Source organism: Poecile atricapillus, chromosome 28, assembly GCF_030490865.1.
Source record: "Poecile atricapillus isolate bPoeAtr1 chromosome 28, bPoeAtr1.hap1, whole genome shotgun sequence".
Lineage (NCBI taxonomy): Eukaryota > Metazoa > Chordata > Aves > Passeriformes > Paridae > Poecile > Poecile atricapillus.
This window is the reverse complement of record NC_081276.1, coordinates 2,341,949-2,362,018: the sequence shown is the minus strand read 5'-3', so window position 1 is coordinate 2,362,018 and position 20,070 is coordinate 2,341,949. Positions and strand designations below refer to the sequence as shown.

At 49.2% G+C, this 20,070-nt stretch overlaps 1 protein-coding gene across 1 annotated transcript in view; it reads left to right on the top strand.

Annotated features, from left to right (window-relative positions):
* The first annotated feature begins 2,714 nt into the window (after positions 1-2,714).
* Positions 2,715-20,070, top strand: part of GNG7 (G protein subunit gamma 7) — a 49,225-nt gene continuing 31,869 nt past the window's right edge. The window contains exons 1-2 of the mRNA XM_058858467.1: positions 2,715-2,825; positions 16,317-16,369. The gene's annotated coding sequence lies outside the window, so the exon portion shown is untranslated. The remainder of the gene's footprint in view (positions 2,826-16,316; positions 16,370-20,070) is intronic.

Below are 20,070 nucleotides of genomic sequence, written 5' to 3'. Positions count from 1 at the left end.
TGAGGATGGTCGTGGATCCCCAGGGATGGTTGTGGATCCATGGGGATGGTTGTGGATCCTGGGGATGGTTCTGGATCCATGGGGATGGTTCTGGATCCATGGGGATGGCTCTGGATCCTGGGGTTGGTTTTGGATCCCTGGGGATGGCTGTGGATCCATGGGAATGGTTCTGGATCCTGGGGTTGGTTTTGGATCCATGGGGATGGTTCTGGATCCTGGGGATGGTTCTGGATCCCTGGGGATGGTTCTGGATCCTGGGGATGGCTGTGGATGCCCGGGGATGGTTGTGGATCCTGGGGATGGTTCTGGATCCTGGTGATGATTGTGGATCCGTGGGGATGGTTGTGGATCCTGGGGATGGCTCTGGATCCATGGGATAACACAGATCTGTGGGAGCAGTCACAGCTCCCGGGAATGTCGGGGCTGGCAATGTCACTGTGGAAAGCCACAGAGGTCCCTGGGGACAGCCACGGCTCCGTGAGGACATCGTGGCTCCGTGGGGACAGTCAGGACTGGGTGGGGACAGTCACAGATCCATGAGGGGGATGCTCTGAGCTCCGTGGGGACAGTGCCAGCTCCGCAGGGATGTCACAGCTCCCTGGCACTGCCCGTGGGAACCGCTCCTGTCCCCGTGTCCCTTCTGTGGCCTGGGCGGATCCGGGGGACAGCGGGACAGGGACATGGGGACACTCGGTGCCAGCCCCCACCTGCTGCGACCCCTCAGGACTCTCAGCTATTTGGGGTGGCACCATCAAACCAAAACTCAGAGCGCTTCCAGAGGCTCCACAACACCTCGGGGGTGGAAAATCTCAGCTTCCCTCCATTCCCGGCTCTCCCACTCCCCATCTCTGTCCCCTCTGTCCCCTCCCACTGTCCCCCCGCAATGGGGACCTGTGCCCGCCGTGTCAGGGGACACCGCGGTCCTGCTGCAGCCCCGGGTGTCCCTCGGGATACTCCCAGGAATGACCTCCAGGATTCTTCTCCCGGGAAGCGCTGGGTCCCTGCAGCCCTCCCAAACCTCACCCTGAGCTCCCAAAAACCAGGGCAGGACCGGGAGGGAGGATCCTCGCCGGGCGCCCGGAGCCTCCCCCGGGTCCAGGCTTTAAACAAAGCTGCTCCTGAGCGTTAATTAGCGGGATGAGCCATGGGATGAGCGCTGGGATGAGCCGCGGCGCGGTTCCCGTCGCTCCCTCCTCCGTGGCTGCATCCCGCGGCCATCGATTTCACAAATCCGCATTTTGGGACCCAAAGCGGCTCCTGGCATCGTGTCTCGCACTGCCGTGGGTGCTGCCTGGAATATTGGGAATATTGTCCCCTCGTGTCGCCGAGCGGGGGGGACACGGCGGCCCCGGCACCCCTCGGGGTTCCCCCGAGCCCGGCGCTGCCCATCTGCAGGAAAAGCGGATTAGGACACGGCGGGCCGGGACATATGGGAGCAAACTGGATTAAAGGGAAAATCAGGATAACAGGATTATTGAGTTTTCAGCCCAATTCAAGCCGCCGGCCAGGGCTGTGCCGTGTGTGCCCGGCCGCGGGGCCACGTCCCCGCCGCGGTGGGGACAGCCCGGGCTTGGCGTTTCTCCACCTCAATTCCTGCTGGGATCGCGGCTGGAATGGTGCGTGCTGCGCTGGGAAGCGATGGCTGCTGCCCCGGGGACGCGGCTGTGTCCCCACACCGGGACCCCCGAGGGGACACCGGGACCAGGCACCACCGGGACCCGCCGGCCGCGCTCGCCCGGTGCCGGTGGCGGCCGCGGGGGGAATCAAAGCCTCGATTCAGGGCGTGATTTCCGCTCCCCCCGCTCCTCCAGCGTGACTCCCGCCCGCTGCTGATTCATCCCCACGGATTTTCCCCTCGGTTCCCAGGGGGCAGCGGCTCCCCAGGGTGGGGGGACAGCGGGGCTGAGACCCCCGGCACACAGGGCTGGGCAGAGCCCGGAGGGGAAGGGCTGTGCCCGGGGATGTTTGGGGAATTTGGGGTGCCCCAAGCCCCGCAGTGGGGTCACACAGGGGGTCTGTGGGACCCGCAGCCTTTCCCCGCAGCCACGCGGGGCTCGGGGGTCCCGGTGGAAACGGGGGGCGAACCTGCGGCGGGGCCGCTCCTGGGGTCCCTGCGGAGCATCCAGGAGATCGGTCCCGCATCCCCCCGCATCCTGCTCCCCTCACCTGTGCAGTGCCGTGGGGTGGGGCCACGGCGTGTGGGGGTGTCCCGGGGGTCCCTCCCCCGCCCGTGTCCCCCCGGGGCTGCCCAGGGCAGGAGGGGGCGGTGGGCGGCACAGCACCCCCACGCTCCGGGGGCTCACAGGGGTCCGGTCAGGCTGCACCGAGGGTTCCGGAGGAGCACGGACTCGGGGGTCCCGGGGAGGCCTTGGGGAGGGACCAGGGGACGGAGGGGACGCCACACACCGGGGGATCCCCGGTGCTCCCGGGGTGTCCCCTCCCGGTGCCTCGCGCCCCGGCCGCCACGTGCCCCCTCCCACCTCATTAATATTAATGAGCTGTTTATGAAGCCACACCCCCGTTTCCCGCCCCGCGCACTGATTGGTCACTTCTCCCGCCGCTCCTCCGGCGGCCCCGCCCCCTCCCCGCCCTCCCTTCTCGCCGCCGCCGCAACCGAACTTGGCGGCCGCTCCCGGCCCCGCCCCCCGGCGGGACCTCCCCCCGCGCGCCGCTCTCCGCGCTTTCCCATTGGCTGCGGGCGCTGTCCGTCAGGCGCGGGGGGCGGGGCCGGCGCCGCCCGCGGGCCAGCAGGGTGCGTTGCGCCGCGCGGTGTCTGAGGCGGCGGCTCCGCTCCGCGCCCGCCGCGCCCGCTCCCGCCGGTACCGGTGAGGAGCCGCCGCGAGCGGGGCGGGACGGCCGGGGACAGCGGGGGGGGACGCCCGGCTGGCTCAGGCCGCGGCTTGGCGGAGCTCCCGCCCCGGCGCGGCCCTGCCCGGGGCCCCTCTCCGCCCGTGGGGGGCGGCGGGGCTGGGCCGGGGGCGCCCGGGGAGGTTTGAGGGGGCTCCGGGGGGCGTGAGGGGGGTGCGGGCAGGGGGAGAGGGGCGGGGGGCCCGGGGAGGGCGGCGGGAGGTTCTGGGGGGGTGTGGGGGGCCCCGGGCAGGGCTGGAAGGGGGCTGGGGTCGGGGGGCTGAGGGAGGGCTGGGGACAGGGGGGACCTTGGGGAGGATGAGGGGGGATCGGGGGGTGGGAAGGGGCTGGGGGTACCGGGGGGGCTCGGGGGGAGCTGGGCAGGAGAGGGGTGGGACAAGAGAAGCCCTGGGCAGGTCTGGGGGAGGCTGGGCCGGGGGTTTGGGGGTCCTGGGGGGGCAGAGGGGGGTGCTGGAGCCTGGCCAGGGTGGGGGATTGGGGTGAGCAGCTCCGGGGGTCCCGGGGGGGGTCACAGCGCTGGGGGAGATTTCGGTGCAAGGCTTGGAGCGAGGAGATGACGTGGGGCTGTTCGGGGGGCACAGAGGGGGGCTGTGGTGGATTTCTGGGGGGTCTCCAGGTTTTGAGGTGGAGGAATTGAGCGGATTGGGGGGCAGGGGGCGATGGCTGGCGCCGGGGGTGGGGTGCTGAGGGGCATTTTTGGGTGGCCGAGGTGACAAGGGACAGTCGGAATGGATGAGGGGCACGGTTCAGCGCCAGCTGCTTGGGAAGTTGGGTGACTTTAATGGTGAAGCAGACCCTGTTTTGGGGTGAAAAAGGAGGTTGGGAGCTCGGCAGAACGTCCAACATCTCATAATTTCCTTGTTTGTTTCCCGCGTGCGAGTTGAGGGTGGGTTGGTGTGGAGAGGAGCCGGTGGCTGGCAGAGGACAGCGCTGGGATCCCGCCTGATCCAGGCAGGATTCGGGGAATTGTGTGGGTTACATAAAGGAGGGGTGGCTGCAGGATCTGGGTTTTGTGTTATTGAGGTGTAGAGGAGGTAAGTGGGTGCCGCAGACAAAGGGAGAGAGAGAGAAATCTGTCTCCTGCTCCTCACTTCCAATTAGAGGTGTGGAATGGGAAGCTGGGCGTCCTTTAGGAGTTGGGGAAGTGCAGGGAAGCAGGGATTGGAGCTGTGGGTACAAATCTGGGATTTGCCTCCATCCTGGGCTGTGGCTGTCAGGTGTGGCCTTAAAGCAAAGCCAGGTGGGCTGGGCTGGAGCTGTGTCTGCTCTGAGACACCTCTGCTGCTGCTTGGAGGAAGTTATTGTGGCTAAATAGGGTTTTTTTTTTGGGAAAACTGGTACCCTCCAGCTTTGTGAGCTCCTTGTGACGCTGCCCTGGACCCGTCCAATGGGGGTGATTCCTCCCAGGAGAGAAATCTGGTGTGTGACAGACCACAGGAGTCAGCAAGTCAGTATTTAATCCAAGTAAACTCCAGGCCTTGGAGGCGATTGCTTGGTTTTCTTCAGCTTTTCGGAGCCCGGTGGCTTCTCAGGGCTGAGCTCAGGCCTCCATCCCCCCTGGGGGGTTCCACAGGTCTTTGTCTCCCTGCCCTGTGGGATATCCACAGCCAGGTGAGCAGATCCTTCACCTCCCAGCTCAGCTCCGTGACCATAAAACAAATCCACGGGAATTTGTGACTCTGTAGCCACCATTCATCCCCTTCTTTTGCTGGGAAAAACAGGCAAAAAAACCCACAAACCACCCCAAAAAAAAGCTGGATCAATACATTTAAACGGAGCTGATTGTCCCAGAGGTTTTCTCCTGCCATCTGTGGCTGTGACACGAATGGAAATGGCTCTTTTGTGTGGCTGCTGGGGCGGGGGGGCTGCCACGCTTGACACAGTTTTGGTGCCCATTCCCGTTTTCCCGCTGTTCCCATCTCATCCCTGGATGCGCTGTTCCGGAGGGAATGAAAGCATCCCGAGCTGCCCTGGGCACGTTGATCCCTGTTTGAAGGGAGCACAGCAGGGATCCGAGCCGGGAGGGGAGCGTGTGACAGGGGACACGGAGCTCTGTCCCCTTCTCATCCCCCTTATCAGCCTCGTGCCCTGGAGCTCGGCCTTGTCATCGTGCCCCGGAGCTCGTTAGCCTAACGAGGGACCCCGCTTCTCTTGGCTCCGGAGGAACTGGACACTCTTGGAAAAAGCTGATTTGGTGGCAGTTTCCTGATTTGGTGGCAGTTTCCTGATTTGGTGGCAGTTTCCTGATTTGATGGCAGTTTCCTGATTTTACGGCAGTTTCCTCGCTCTTAGGGGATTGTGGCTGTCGCTGCCCCGTTAGAGCTGGGGCTGGATGAGCTCCAGCTCCGGAATAATCGCCCTGGGAACGCTCTGGTTCGTGGAAGGCTCCAAGTGGCCACTTGTCCAGTGGCCAGCGGGTGGGGGGAGCTGTTTGGGAGGAGGTGGCGAGCACAGAGCTGGAGCTGGCGCTTAAACAAATCATTTTCTTGCCTTTTCAGCCCTAAAAATGAGCTCAGGGTGGAAAAATGGGATGGTTTGGTTGGATTTGTAACCCCCAGTGCAGCTCTGGAAGAGTTTCCAGAGGCTGTGGGGAAAAGGGCTGGAAAAACCTGGAAAATCAGAGGGGGAATTTTGTGGTTGTTTGGGGATTCTTGTGCCTGGAAAAAGAGAGTGAGGGGGAAAAAGTGATTTATAAAATACGGTGTGTGTGTGCTGATGTGAGATAAGTGAGGGACCTGCTTGAGGCTGTAGAACCAGTGTTGATTTCCTCATTTTTATGAGAAATCAGAGGAGTTGAGGTCACCAAAAATCCTGGGGTGGTTTGGCTTGGATGGACCCTAAAACCCATCCAGTCACAGGCAGGGACATCTTCCACTATCCACAGGTTGCTCCAAGCCCCAAAATTCCAACCTGACCTTGATGTGAAGGTCTCACAGTGGAGCTCTGAGGTGGAAACCTCTAATTCCAATATCCTGGAATTCCTGAAGCAGTGGAAACCTCTAATTCCAATATCCTGGAATTCCTGAAGCAGTGGAAACCTCTAATTCCAATATCCTGGGGTTCCTGAAGCAGTGGAAACCTCTAATTCCAATATCCTGGGGTTCCTGAAGCAGTGGAAACCTCTAATTCCAATATCCTGGAATTCCTGAAGTGGTGGAAACCTCTAATTCCAATATCCTGGAATTCCTGAAGTGGTGGAAACCTCTAATTCCAATATCCCGGAATTCCTGGAGTGGTTTATCCACAAAAATCTTCTTTGTGGAGCCAGATTCTGGATTTCCCAGCTGCAGCATCCCCAGGGTCTCTGCTCAGGGTGTCTCACCTGTTGCCAGGTGATTTTTTTTTTTCTTTATCTTCCTCTCCCCTGGCTTTTCCACAAACTGGAAAGGGAACAGAACTAAAACCATAAATAAATCCAGTTCCCTGCCTGCCCGTTGTCACATTCAGACAAAAAAAAAAAAAACAAAACCCAACAAAAAAACTCAAAAGCTGAGAGAGAAAGAGCTTTGTCTTAAATATTAATTAGTCCGAGATTTCCCCACTTAATTTGTACTTGACAATAAATTGCTGGGATTCAGAGAACTGGCAGAGCCCAGGCCTTGCTTTTGGTCCCTCCTGTTATCATCTGCTGCCGCTGGGTCGTGCCAAAAAGGGCCTGGATGGAAACCCAGGGGACAAACGAGCCATTGTGCCCCAAAGCACGGCGGCATTTGGAGTTTCTGAAAGTGAAACTCGCTCGCAAACGCTCTCCAGTTTCCATCTTCTCCCCCACTCCCCCCCAAAAAAATGAAATTCTTGCACAATCCTGGAAAAAAAAAGAAGGAAAAAATTCCTTTTTTTTTCGTTTTTTTCCTCCTCCAAAATACCTGAGCAGCCAGGAATTAATTAAGAAACCACCCCAAGCAAAAGTGTGTTTAATTTTGGGGAGTAATTGGTTGAATTGGGTGAATTCTCGCTGGTGGGGGCTCTGAGGGAGGTTTAATCTTTGTTTTAAGGGGTGTGAGGAGCTGGATTTTTCCTGGGAATGAGCTGGAATCTCCAGCAGTTCGGGGTTTTTGTGGAATGGGTGGGGAGGGATTGGCTGTGACGTTAAGGACAGAAAAAAATAATAAAAAAAAAAAAAAAAAAAGAGGAAATTCGGGCACGCTGTTAACGCCGAGACACAAAACAGGAAATTTAGTTAAGGGTTGTGCTTTTTCATCGTTTATCGTGCGGTTTTTCCCCTCTCCTGACAGACAAGAAGGAGTTTTAAACCACTTCAGCCTGGCTTGGGTCTGTAGAGATGAAAACATTCCCGAATTTCCGCTTCAAGATGGATTTTTAGTGACTTTCCAAAAGCTGAGAAACCTCCTTTGTTTTCATGTTCCAGAAAGCAATGGGAGAAAAGAGTTATTGGAACAATAATCTCGCTCCTGATGGGAATGGAGGAGCAGGAAAACGAGCCCTGATTCCAGAGGGAAGGAAATTCCCACTCTTGGCATTCCCAGATCCCTCTCAGGTGACAGCCAGGGATGGACACTCTCAACATCCCCCTCTAAAAAGCTTTTTTTTTTTGTTTTATTCCCAACTTGTCCCCTCTGGGAATGAAAAAGAAATCTATTTTTAAATCTATAGAATAGTTTGGAAAGGGTTTTTAGTTTTGTTTTTTTCAGCCCTGGAGGCATTTTGTCCATTTCTGCCTCCTCTGCTGTTAGAAAAATGCACGAGATTGAAACAATCCTGGTGTGGTTTGTCCCCTCCAGAGCTCATCCCGAGCTCGGGAGCTGCAGGAGGATTTCTCTGGATTTCTCTTCTTTTTTGGGAGGTTTTTTGTGCTGTTTTATTTTTCATTTCCTCCACTCTGAGTTGCTTCATTTTTATTTTTTTTTGTTGCTGGCAAGAGCTCGGTGTTTATGCTCCATAAATCCTGACGTGGCCCGGCTGCTCCTCCGAGAATTTATGGTGCAATTCCCAAACAAATGTTGGGAATTTCATCAAACTTTTCTACCAGGGAGAAGAAATGGAGGCCTGGGGGACTCTTTATTTCCCTTTTTTATTAAAACAAAACCTTTTGGGCAGGCTGAGAATTGCTGGATGCGTTTCCAGCTTGGGAATTCTGTCCCTACGTGGGGTCCTGGCGGTTCTGCCGGGTTCAGGATCCAGGAAGCTCCAGGTGCTGCATTTCCAGGGATCCACAGGATCTGGCAGCGTTTCCAAGGAGCTCCTGGGTGAAATCTTGGGAATTGTTTTTCCCTCTATTCCACGAGGGAGCATCCACGGAATTCCACCGGTGTCAGGCAGGTTTAATTGCACTGATCCCAATTAAACCTTGGCATTCCCATCATTTGGGTTATGGAATCCCGATCCATTGGCTTTTTTTAGGATGATCTGGCCTCTCCCCGTGCTTTCCCTTCCAATTTAAATCCCGGTGCTGCTTTCCCTTCGAACGCCAGGGAATTGTCCCAGGTTGGGAATAGGAGGTGTGGGTGACACTGGATGGACTTTTCCAACCCAAAGCATTCCATGGTTTTCCAGACCAGGAATGTCTGTCCATCAGCTTGGAGCTGTGCAGCACGCTGGGGTTTTTTTTGGGAAACAAATCCACGATCCAGACATTCCCAGCAGACGTTCTGGCACAGGCGGCAGCGTGATCCCAGATATGTCTTTATCTCTCCCGAGTTTATCCTGTTCCACTGAGCTCAGCTGGCTCCTGGTGCTCCAGCATCCCTGAGCTGAGCATTCCCTGCTCCTCCCAGCCAATCCCTCTTCCCTTAAAAAAATAGGAAAAGGAGCTGGGAAGGGGCTGGAGAATTCCTGAAGGAGCTGGGAATGGTCTGGAGAATTCCTGAGGGAGCTGGGAATGGTCTGGAGAATTCCTGAGGGAGCTGGGAATGGTCTGGAGAATTCCTGAGGGAGCTGGGAATGGTCTGGAGAATTCCTGAGGGAGCTGGAAATGGTCTGGAGAATTCCTGGGGGAGCTGGGAATGGTCTGGAGAATTCCTGAGGGAGCTGGGAAGGGTCAGAAGAATTTGTGAAGGAGCTGGGAAGAGTTTGCAGAATTCCTGAGGGAGCTGGAAATGGTCTGGAGAATTCCTGGGGGAGCTGGGAATGGTCTGGAGAATTCCTGAGGGAGCTGGGAAGGGTCAGAAGAATTTGTGAAGGAGCTGGGAAGAGTTTGCAGAATTCATGAAGGAGCTGGAAATGGTCTGGAGAATTCCTTGGGGAGCTGGAAGGGTCTGGAGAACTCCTGGGAAGAGACTGGAGAATTCCTGGGGGAGCTGTGAAGGGGCTCAGCCTGGAGAAAAGCAGGATCAGGGGGGACATTCCCAATCTCCACACGTCCCTGGCAGGAGGGGACAGCCAGGGGGGTCCCAGGGGACACCAGGACAGGAGGGAACAGCCTGAGGGAGCTGCAGGTGGGAGAACAGCAGGAATTTCCTCATGGAAGAGGTGGCCAGGCCTTGGAAAGGGCTGGCCAGGGAGGTTTGGAGTCGCAGGAATCCCTGGAGGTGTCCCAGGAATCCCTGGAGGTGTCCCAGGAGTCCCTGGAGGTGTCCCAGGAGTCCCTGGAGGTGTCCCAGGAGTCCCTGGAGGTGGCACTCGCAGCTCTGGGCTGGGGACAAGGTGGGCATTGGGCACAGCTTGGATTTGATGATCCAGGAACAATTTTCCAACCGAAATCCTCCTCTGAATCCCAGTTTGGTGACTCCACAGCCCATTCCGTGCCTGTCACTGCTCCACAGGGCCTCGCTGCAAACACATTTCTGGGAAAGGCAGCAAAATCCCGGGATTTGGGGGGGATTTACACCAACAGAGCCACAATCCAAATCCCTTTACCAACATTCCAATATTCCAGTTTATCCAATATTCCAGCTGTGCCAAGCAGCACCTTCACTCCGTGGGGCTGTGGCCAGGATTAGCCACATTTCCACAGAGGTGAAATAAAGAATTCCACGTTTATCCAACGCTGGAATCAGCAGCTGATGGATCTGGGTGGCTTCCAGGGATTAGTCACGGGGCAACACCTACTCTGGGAGAGCAGCCGTGGCTTTAGGGGAAAAATTCCTTCCCTGCAGCCCTGTGGGGCACTGACACTGAAGGGCTGGCTCGGGAATGTCGGTGGGAATTGCACGTGGATGGCTTGAGGTGAATTCCATTTATCCTGGCATTGTGGCTGGATTTTTTTCCCATTTTTTCCCATTGTTTTCCCATTTTTTCCCTCATTTTCCCCCCATTTTTTTCCCAATTTTCCCCAATTTTCCCCTCATTTTTTCCCTATTTCCCCCCATTTTTCCCCCATTTTTTCTCATTTTTTCTCCATTTCTTTCCCATTTCTTTCCCATTTCTTTCCCTTTTGTCCCATTTCCCCCCATTTTGCTCCCATTTTTCTCCCAATTTTTTCCCATTTTCCCCCATTTTCTCTCCATTTTCCCCCCATTTTTCTCCCAATTTTTTCCCATTTTCCCCCATTTTCTCTCCATTTTCCTCCCATTTTTTCCCCATTTTCCCCCATTTTCTTCCATTTCCCACCCATTTTTCCCCCATTTTCTTCCATTTCCCCCCCATTTTTCTCCCAATTTTTTTCCCATTTTTCCCCATTTTTTCCCCATTCTCTCTCAGTTTCCCCCCATTTTTCCCCCCCCATTTTCCCCCTTTTTTCCATCATGGGAACAGATTTTTTTGGGGAATCACAGAGGGGTGGGCAGGAGCCATTCCCACACCCCGGGAATGTCGGGATGAGTTGGGATGAGCGGGTCAGCGAGGAGAAATCTCTGCCTCTCCCTCTCTAATTGCTAATTAACTGCTTACCATTCCCTGCCTCATTATCCCACCCTCTCCTCCTCTTCCCGAGGATCCAGAGGCTCCAGAGGATCCTCCACTCTCACACTGGATTGAGAACTTGTAAACCCAAATCCCACCCTCCACATTCAGCATTTCCAGCTCGGAATTCCATCCCTTTTCACCCGTTTTTATGGATTTATAAATCCCTACACACAATTCCCATTCCCACATTGCCAGGATCCATGGAATCAGCGCTTCCCTGCCTTCTGCTGAGGAATATCTCCGTGGCACCCCACTTTAAAGATTATTTAAAGATTATTTTCCCCATTCCAACACGGATTTAAATTCCATTTTAACCCTCCACCAGCTCATTAACTCCCTTCACCGCAGACAATTCTTCGCCCCGTGGCAAAACTTCCAAAATTCCTCCATTGTTTTTTTTTTTCCCATATTTTTTTTCCCCTGTGAAGGTGTGAAAAACGCTGTTCTGGTGTTCTCTGGAAATAGTTCTCACCTTTGGAATAATACTGGAGAGAGGCAGAGAGCTGAAAATAGCAGCAGCTGCCATAGGCCGGGATGGAGTTGTGTTGTCAGTCATGGGAACAGAAATCCAATTCCACCTGCGGATGAGCATTCCCGAAATAGAAGAGGGGTTGTCAACCAGAGGAGATGCATTGTGTGTGCATCCCTGGGTGAGAGGGGGAAAAAAAAATATCAAATCCGTGTTTTCCAGCGGTTGGGAAAACTTGGGAGAGTCCCCAGAGGTGTTTTTTTGGGAGAGGTGGTTTGGATAGGATTTGGGAATAAAGGTGGATGTGATTCCGAAGGGATTCGCTCCCAGGGAGGTTTTGGCAGCCTGGGAAAAGGTGGGAATGGCTCCAGGGTGGGGAAAAGCGCTCTGGGAAGGTCGGTGCAAGGGCAGGAAGTTTTTATGGGAGGCTGAACAAAGCTGGGTAGGAAATGGATTCACAGCCAAGGCAGGGGGGGCTGCTCCGCTTCCCCGAATCCCAACATTCCCAAAGCATTCCAGGTCCAAACCTCCCGTTTTTCCTGCAATTCCAGAAGCCACAGAGCCTCTGCTGCAGCTGCTTTTCTTCACCAAACTTCCCCAATCCTTCTTTTTTAACCGTTTCCCCCTGATTTATTCGTCTCATCCTCAAAACTCCCGTCCCCTGCATAAATAAACCCTCCCTCCGTTTTTCCACGTAATTACGGGTTTGGATTCCTGCTGGGACTGATTGTATCCAGCTGATCCAAGAAATGCTGCCCATGGCTGGGGTTTGGGGCTGGTGATTAAAATAAAACAGAATGGATGGGTGGGAAGAGGGCTGGGACTGGCCACGTTCCATTGAATCCTAGAACGGATGGGAAAAGCTTTTTGTCCACATCCCTGTTTTTCCTGAATGTTCTCCCAGGTTTTATCCCAGCGGGAATATTTTCTCCTCCGTGCTCCGGGTGGTTGGAAATTCCAGGATTTGTAAAATTTGATATTCCTGCATTTTCCCAGCTGGTAAATTTCAGTGGGATTATTCAAGGAAAAACCCGTTTTTTGCCAGGTTTTGTGGAAATAAAATGTGGGATGATCATCCCATCCATTCCTCCCGGGATAACGACATTATCCCGATGGAAAAGGTTGTTGTGGAGCTGGTGGTTGGAGTAGGAAGTGGAGGAGCAATTCCAGGATTGAATTAACATGAATTAATTAATTAATAATTTTTAATTAATACCCGTCCCACCAGCCCGAAGGAAGCGGGAACGGGAGAGAATTCCAGGAGCAGAGCTGGATAAAGCTGCAGCAGCTCTGTGTAAAGAAAAAGATGGATTGGGAAGTGAGAGCCCATCCATCTGTCACCTCTCTGGGAATGGGAATTTGCTCCATTCCCTGCATTCCCAGCAGATCCCGCTCTAATCCAGCCCTAGAAATACTCCTGGGTTGCTTTCCCGGCTCTCCTGGCTCCGGCAGGGATCTCCTTGGGAGCGGGGTTTTGTGGAATTCCAGGGCTTTGGGGCGGTTGCTCTCTCCGAAGGGTTCTTGGTGGAGCTGGGAGCGAGGGTGACACAAGGAAAAGATCATTGGGATGTGGGGGAAATACTGAGATGTGGGGAAAAGATCATTGGGATGTGGGGGAAACATCAGAATTTGGGGAGAAGATCCTCAGAATGTGGGGAAAACATCGGGATATGGGGAGAACATCACTGGGATGTGGGGAAAACAACATCAGGATGTGGGGAAAACATCAGGATATGGGGGAAACATCAGGATTTGGGGAGAAGATCCTCAGAATGTGGGGAAAACAACATCAGGATGTGGGGAAAACATTAGGATGTGGGGGAAACGTCGGGATTTGGGGAGAAGATCATCAGAATGTGGGGAAAACAACATCAGAATGTGGGGAAAACATCAGGATGTGGGGAGAACATCACTGGGATGTGGGGAGAACATCACTGGGATGTGGGGAGAACATCACTGGGATGTGGGGAGAACATCACTGGGATGTGGGCAAAACAACATCAGGATATGGGGAAAACATTGGGATATGGGGGAAACATTTGGATATGGGGAGAAGATCATCAGAATGTGGGAAAAACATCAGGATGTGGGGAGAACACTGAGATGTGGGGAAGACATTGGGATGTGGGGGAAACAACATCAGGATATGGGGAAACAACATCAGGATGTGTGGAAAACATTTGGATATGGGGGAAACATCAGGATTTGGGGAGAAGATCCTCAGAATGTGGGGAAAACAACATCAGGATGTGGGGAAAACATTAGGATGTGGGGGAAACGTCGGGATTTGGGGAGAGCATCACTGGGATGTGGGGAAAACAACATCAGGATGTGGGGAAAATATCGGGATATGGGGGAAACAACATCAGAATGTGGGGAAAACAATGGGATATGGGGGAAACATCAGGATTTGGGGAGAAGATCATCAGAATGTGAGAAAAACATCGGGATGTGGGGAAAACAACATCAGGATGTGTGGAAAACATCAGGATATGGGGGAAACATCAGGATTTGGGGAGAAGATCCTCAGAATGTGGGGAAAACATCGGGATGTGGGGAAAACAACGTCAGGATGTGGGGAGAGCATCACTGGGATGTGAGGAAAACATCAGGATCTTTGCCCAGATCTGTGCCCTGGCCCCGTGTCCGTGGGGATGAGGCTCCTCAAATCCTCAAATCCCTGAATTCCCTTTCCTTTACTCCCCCTGTGCTGGGGCCCAAACTCTGCTTTATTATTTTATTTTTTTTTAATTTGATTTTTTCCCCCTTTTGCAGATGTCATTCTCTGCCACCTGACAAAGGAGCAGAATGCAGCAATTTTCCCTAACCTAAATAGTGGCTCTGTATTTCCAGCTCCCCTGGAACTGGAATTAATTTAGTGTGTGGGCTTTTTAATTGGCTCGTTGTGGGGAGGAACAGAAGATGAAATGCTGCAGCTCTGCCTTCCTCTTCCCTTTCTTCCCTGAAATCTCTGTCACTCTCCTTGTCTTTCACTTCCAGCAGTCGCTGGTTTTTCCCTGGATTTTTCTTTTGTTGAAATTCCCCTCTCCCAGCCTCAGGGATGTCATGGATGGAGCTGTTTCCTTCAGCAAATCCCCTGGGATCCCTGCAGGGAATTGGGAATTTTCTCTCCATTCCTGCTTTGGGCAGGTGGGGGATGGAGGATCCATGGATGGATCCATGGATGGATCCATGGAATCAATTCCTCATTCCAATGGAGCCATCTTCAGACTCACGTATGGAATTGCACAGCCTGGGAGCTGCCAGGGGGGATTTTCCTCCTCCACCAAAACCAAAAAAATAAAATTCTCTTTTGGAATTAATTCAAAAATATTTTTTGGAATAAATTCAAATAAATTAAAAAAAAAAAAAATCTCTTTTGGAATAAATGCAAAAATATTTTTTTTAATGAATTCAAATAAATAAAAAAAAATCTCTTTTGGAATAAATGCAAAAATATTTTTTTTAATAAATTCAAATAAATTAAAAAAAATTCTCTTGGAATAAATTCAAAAATATTTTTTGGAATAAATTCAAATAAATTAAAAAAAAAATTCTCTTTTGGAATAAAGTCAAAAATATTTTTTGGAATAAATTCAAATTAATTAAAAAAACCCCAAATCTCTTTTGGAATAAATGCAAAAATATTTTTTTTAATAAATTCAAATAAATTTAAAAAAAATTCTCTTTTGGAATAAATTCAAAAATATTTTTTGGAATAAATTCAAATAAATTAAAAAAAAAATCTCTTTTGGAATAAATTCAAAAATATTTTTTTGAATAAATTCAAATAAATTTAAAAAAAAGAATCTCTTTTGGAATAAATTCAAAAATATTTTTTGGAATAAATTCAAATAAATTTAAAAAATTCTCTTTTGGAATAAATTCAAAAATATTTTTTGGAATAAATTCAAATAAATTTTAAAAAAAGAATCTCTTTTGGAATAAATTAAAAAATATTTTTTTGAATAAATTTAAAAAAATCTCTTATTGGAATAAATTCAAAGCCAGGTCTGAATTGATGGAAATTGAAGGTTATTTTTTTTTAATCCCAAACTCTTTGGATGAGCATGGAAAAATCCACCTCGAGTGCTTTTCTCATCCTCACTAAAAATCTCCTTTGAGGATTTTTAGGATTTCATCCCCCTGCTAAAAAAATCTGTGAGGCAGGTCCTGAATTTACATAAATAGTAAATAAAATGATAAATAGTTTATAGTAAATAAAGCACCCCAGAGGACACAGCCCTCATGTGGCTGGGTGGATTTAAATTGTTCTGGGGTGGGCTGGATTCCAGCAGGGAGAAAACAGGGAAAAAATGGGAAAAAATGGGGAAAAAATGGGAAAAAATGGGGAAAAAACAGGGAAAAAATGGGAAAAAATGGGGAAAAAACAGGGAAAAATGGGGAAAAAACAGGGAAAAACCAGGGGAAAAATGGAATGGTGGAAATGGGGAAAAGGTGTGAGGTGTTTTAAATCATTCTGGGATGGGATGGATTCCAGCAGGGAAAAAATGGGGAAAAAACAGGGAAAAAATGGGAAAAAACAGGGAAAAAGGGGCTGCTGGAAATGGGGGAAAAGGTGTGAGGTGCTTCAGCTGCTGGGCTCGAATCTGGGGTTGAGAAGAGCTGGAATTCCCTGTGGGATCCTTTCAATTGCTGGAAATTGTCTTATTTTATTTTATTTTATTTTATTTTATTTTATTTTATTTTATTTTATTTTATTTTTAATTTTATTTATTTATTTATTTTATTTTAAAAATTATTTTATTTTATTTTATTTTATTTATAATTTAATTTATTTATTTTATTTATTTTATTTTATTTATTTTATTTTATTTTATTTTATTTATTTTTAATCTTATTTATTTAATTATTTTATTTTTAAAATTATTTTATTTCATTTTATTTTATTTTTAATTTTATTTATTTTTTTATTTTATTTTATTTTAAAAATTATTTTATTTCATTTTATTTTATTTTTAATTATTTTATTTTATTTTATTTTTAATTTAATTTCTTTATTTTATTTATTTTATTTTATTTTTATTATTTTATTTTATTCTTTTTATTTTATTTTATTTTATTTTATTCTATTTTATTTTATTCTATTTTATTTTATTTTATTTTATTTTTTAAATTATTTTAATTTAATTTAATTTATTCTATTTTATTTTAGGAGATCCATCCTTTTCCCCCCGTGTGCCAGAGGAGCTGGGGACACCTGCCCAGGTAGGTGCCAGCAGCACCCAAACACCCCCTGAGCCTCAAAATCCGGGAATTTCCCAATGGGAATTTGGGTGGGAATGATCCCAAAGTTCACCCAGGCTGGGAGGTGCAGCCCCAGTGGCCGTGCTGAGCCCTCCCTGCATGGAGAGCAGGAAATCACACAGGAACCCAGAGTGGAGCCTCCAAACTGCAATTCCATCCTTTTTCATGGAATTCCATCCTTTTTCATGGGATTCCATCCTTATCCCTGCAATTCCATCCTTTTCCATGGAATTCCATCCTTATCCAAACTGCAATTCCATCCTTTTCCATGGAATTCCATCCTTATCCAAACTGCAATTCCATCCTTTTTCATGGAATTCCATCCTTTTCCCTGAAATTCCATCCTTTTCCCTGCAATTCCATCCTTATCTGAGCAATTCCATCCTTATCCCAGCAATTCCATCCTTATCCCTGCAATTCCATTCCTTTCCCTGCAATTCCATCCTTATCCCTGCAATTCCATCCTTTTCCCTGCAATTCCATCCTTTTCCCTGCAATTCCATTCTTTTCCCTGCAATTCCATCCTTTTTCCTGCAATTCCATCATTTTCCTGAAATTCCATTCTTTTCCTGCAATTCCATTCTTTTCCTGCAATTCCATCCTTTTTTCTGCAATTCCCTCCTTTTCCCTGCAATTCCATCCTTTTCCCTGCAATTCCATCCTTATCCCTGCAATTCCATCCTTTTTCATGGAATTCCATCCTTATCCCAGCAATTCCATCCTTTTCCCAGCAATTCCATTCTTTTCCCTGCAATTCCATCCTTTTCCCTGCAATTCCATCCTTTTTCCTGCAATTCCATCCTTTTCCCTGCAATTCCATCCTTATCCCAGCAATTCCATCCTTTTTCATGGAATTCCATCCTTTTCCCAGCAATTCCATCCTTTTCCCTGCAATTCCATCCTTATCCCTGCAATTCCATCCTTATCCCTGCAATTCCATCCTTTTCCCTGCAATTCCATTCTTTTCCCTGCAATTCCATCCTTTTTCCTGCAATTCCATCCTTATCCCAGCAATTCCATCCTTATCCCAGCAATTCCATCCTTTTCCTGCAATTCCATCCTTTTCCCTGCAATTCCATCCTTATCCCAGCAATTCCATCCTTTTCCTGCAATTCCATTCTTTTTCCTGGAATTGGCTGATCCTTCCTGTCCATTCCATCCCCAACCCCTCTGTGACACCACAATATCATCGCTCATATTCAATATCACCCCTCTCAATATCTATCAATATCCATCAATATCCATCAATATCCATCAATATCCATCAATATCCATCAATATCCATCAATATCCATCAATATCCATCAATATCCATCAATATCCATCAATATCTATCAATATCCATCAATATCCATCAATATCCATCAATATCTATCAATATCTATCAATATCTAACAATATCTATCAATATCTATCAATATCTATCAATATCCATCAATACCATCAATATCTATCAATATCTATCAATATCTATCAATATCTATCAATATCCATCAATATCCATCAATATCCATCAATATCCATCAATATCCATCAGTATCCATCAATATCTATCAATATCCATCAATATCCATCAATATCCATCAATATCCATCAATATCCATCAATATCAATATCCATCAATATCCATCAATATCCATCAATATCTATCAATATCTATCAATATCCATCAGTATCCATCAATATCCATCAATATCCATCAATATCTATCAATATCCATCAATATCTATCAATAATCTTTCAATATTCTCCATCTTTCCAATTCCTTAATCCTAAAAAAAAATAAATCTGGGTTTTGCTGAAGAGATCCAGAGGTTTTCCAGAGGTTTTGCAGAGGTTATCCCAAGGTTATCCCGAGGTTTTCCAGAGGTTTTCCAGAGGTTATCCAGAGGTTATCCCAAGGTTATCCAGAGGTTATCCCGAGGTTATCCAGAGGTTATCCCGAGGTTATCCAGAGGTTTTCCAGAGGTTTTCCAGAGGTTGTCCAGAGGTTATCCCGAGGTTATCCAGAGGTTTTCCAGAGGTTTTCCAGAGGTTTTCCAGAGGTTATCCCGAGGTTATCTCGAGGTTTTCCAGAGGTTATCCAGAGGTTTTCCAGAGGTTATCCAGAGGTTATCCAGAGGTTATCCAGAGGTTTTCCAGAGGTTTTCCAGAGGTTTTCCAGAGGTTATCCAGAGGTTTTCCAGAGGTTATCCCGAGGTTTTCCCGAGGTTTTCCCGAGGTTATCCCGAGGTTTTCCAGAGGTTATCCAGAGGTTTTCCAGAGGTTATCCTGAGGTTTTCCAGAGGTTATCCAGAGGTTTTCCAGAGGTTATCCCGAGGTTTTCCAGAGGTTATCCCGAGGTTATCCAGAGGTTTTCCAGAGGTTATCCCGAGGTTATCCAGAGGTTATCCAGAGGTTATCCAGAGGTTATCCCGAGGTTATCCAGAGGTTATCCAGAGGTTATCCAGAGGTTATCCCGAGGTTATCCAGAGGTTTTCCAGAGGTTATCCCGAGGTTATCCAGAGGTTATCCCGAGGTTATCCAGAGGTTATCCCAAGGTTTTCCAGAGGTCATCCCGAGGTTATCCCGAGGTTATCCAGAGGTTATCCAGAGGTTATCCCGAGGTTATCCAGAGGTTTTCCAGAGGTTATCCAGAGGTTATCCAGAGGTTTTCCAGAGGTTATCCAGAGGTTATCCCGAGGTTATCCAGAGGTTTTCCAGAGGTTATCCAGAGGTTATCCAGAGGTTTTCCAGAGGTTATCCAGAGGTTATCCAGAGGTTTTCCAGAGGTTATCCAGAGGTTATCCCGAGGTTATCCAGAGGTTTTCCCGAGGTTATCCCGAGGTTATCCAGAGGTTATCCAGAGGTTATCCAGAGGTTTTCCAGAGGTTTTCCAGAGGTTATCCCGAGGTTATCCCGAGGTTATCCAGAGGTTTTCCAGAGGTTATCCAGAGGTTATCCAGAGGTTTTCCAGAGGTTTTCCAGAGGTTATCCAGAGGTTATCCAGAGGTTATCCCAAGGTTTTCCAGAGGTTGTCCAGAGGTTATCCAGAGGTTATCCCGAGGTTATCCAAAGGTTATCCAGAGGTTATCCCGAGGTTATCCCGAGGTTATCCCGAGGTTATCCAGAGGTTATCCAGAGGTTTTCCAGAGGTTTTCCAGAGGTTATCCAGAGGTTATCCAGAGGTTATCCAGAGGTTATCCAGAGGTTTTCCAGAGGTTATCCAGAGGTTATCCAGAGGTTTTCCAGAGGTTATCCAGAGGTTTTCCAGAGGTTATCCAGAGGTTATCCCGAGGTTATCCAGAGGTTTTCCAGAGGTTATCCAGAGGTTATCCAGAGGTTATCCAGAGGTTTTCCAGAGGTTTTCCAAAGGTTATCCAGAGGTTATCCAGAGGTTATCCAGAGGTTATCCCGAGGTTATCCCGAGGTTTTCCAGAGGTTTTCCAGATGTTTTCCAGAGGTTTTCCAAGGGGACTGACCTGTCCCAGGAGCAGCTCCAGACGTGTTCCCTGCTCCTCCAGGAATCACCAGCCAGGCCTGAGGTGTTTCTTGGGGAAAAATCTCATTTTTTAGGAGATTCCAGCGGTTTTTTATCCTCAATCCTTGGCGGGGTTGGGTTTGGAGTCTCCAAGAGAGGGCAGTGTGTCCCTGGCAGTGGAGCTGTGTCCGCTCCCAGCTCC